Here is a 1,767-nt window from a genome sequence, read left to right on the forward strand (position 1 = left end):
CAGAAGTCCCCAGATCTGCTATTCCATCCTGAAGAAGAGAGGTGAAAAATTCACAGGCCGTCAAGGAAACTGATGTGACCAAAGACCACCAGTGACATAAACCGCGGGATAAAAATTGTCACAATTTGCTTTCAATGCCTGCTTTTCTTGGAATATGGTACTAAAAGAAAACAACTTTGCCCCCACCATGAATTTGCATTAGAAATCCGTAATAAAAATAAAGCTTAATATTATACAAATGGGTACAGTTCTCCATAGTGCTCCTGATGCAGATTAAGGTTAGGCAGATTTTAGATGACAGTTACTTACCTCAGTCTAACACCATGTATGCACAAATGGAATTTATTTTATAGCTGCAGATATTAGCCAGAGAAGGAGATGAGAGGAAATCTTACAGTCTCATGTAAAATATAATTACATCTGTTTTCTACTCTTTGGAAGGCAAACAAAGAGGGAAAAATGAATCTGCTGCTAGCGTTTAATGGGACTTGTCTAAATTATATCAAACAAATAACAACCAGCAACAATTCATAAACACCTTCGTTTTTATTTTTTCCATAGGGGAATTCCAGAAATTAAGACCTCGTTGCCTCGAACACTTTCACTCCTACAGAGCAGGATTAGGCCCATGCCTGAGTACGTCTCTTTCCTTCGACACCTTCAAATTATCAAAGAAAGAGAAAGAAAAAAAAAATAAAAATCACAGAGGCACTAATGCTTACTCTCTCCCTCCTGAAACATACGCCCATTCCCCCCACCTCTCCCAATTTGTTACGCAATCACCACCCGTCAACCAGGAAACTGTCGCTAACTCTTGAATTTTGCAAGTTAGCAAGTAAAATAATAAAACAATGTTTTAACTGTCAGAGATCCTGGCTCGCAAAGTGCACTTTGGTCATTTCCTTTAATAACTGTAGTTTAGCGGTAATGATTTATAATAGTTCATAATATTCTACTAACTGTACTATATTAATAATACTAATACTTTGCCCTTGCCTAGTGTCTTCCGTCAGAAGAAATCAAAGCGGCACACGCCGCCGTGAGGGAGGTATCGCTATTCCCCCGTCAGGGATCAGGGAACCGCGACTCCGAGCTGCGCCCAAGGTCGGGATTCCCGATCCCCCACCCAGCGCGGCAGCCGCCGAATCTGCCTTCGCTTCTCCTGCTGCAATTTTGTGACAGCCGCCGAGTCCCATCGATGGGACCGAAGATTTAATGTGATTAAATCCTACTGGAAAAGCGGGGTTTGGCCAGTGTTTTGGGGGCCGTGGTTTTGATGGGGAATACCGAGGGAGATGGAGAGCCTGCCCTGCGATCGTACAATAAAAACCCTCACGCCAGCATTCAGACGCACGGGGCAAAAGAGGAGTGATGAATGTTTCCTGCGCCCGTGCCCAGCTCTCCGGCAGGAGGTGGATAAATATGACATTTGGGCGTTGCTCGGTGCTCCGAGGATGGCGGTTACGAGCCCTGACGCCAGCTCTCGGGGAGTCCGAAAAGGAAGAGAAAGGGCACGAGGCATCACTGGCACGGCTGAGGCGACATGAAAGCTGGCCGGATGGCAGCGGCTGCGCGGGGAAACATTTCGGAGGAGAAAACAGCCCCGGCCCTCCCCCTCGGACGATCAATTAAAAGCCATCCTTCTGCCGAGAGCCGGGCAAGGACAGCAAATGAGGGCTGCCGGCAGAAGGGCCGCCCGGCCGCCGGGCTCTGCATGACAATTGATGGGAAGGGGAGGCCGAGGGGCGGCGGGGGGGGCCACCCCGG

This window comes from Phaethon lepturus, unplaced genomic scaffold (assembly GCF_000687285.1).
Source record: "Phaethon lepturus isolate BGI_N335 unplaced genomic scaffold, ASM68728v1 scaffold26721, whole genome shotgun sequence".
Taxonomy (NCBI): domain Eukaryota; kingdom Metazoa; phylum Chordata; class Aves; order Phaethontiformes; family Phaethontidae; genus Phaethon; species Phaethon lepturus.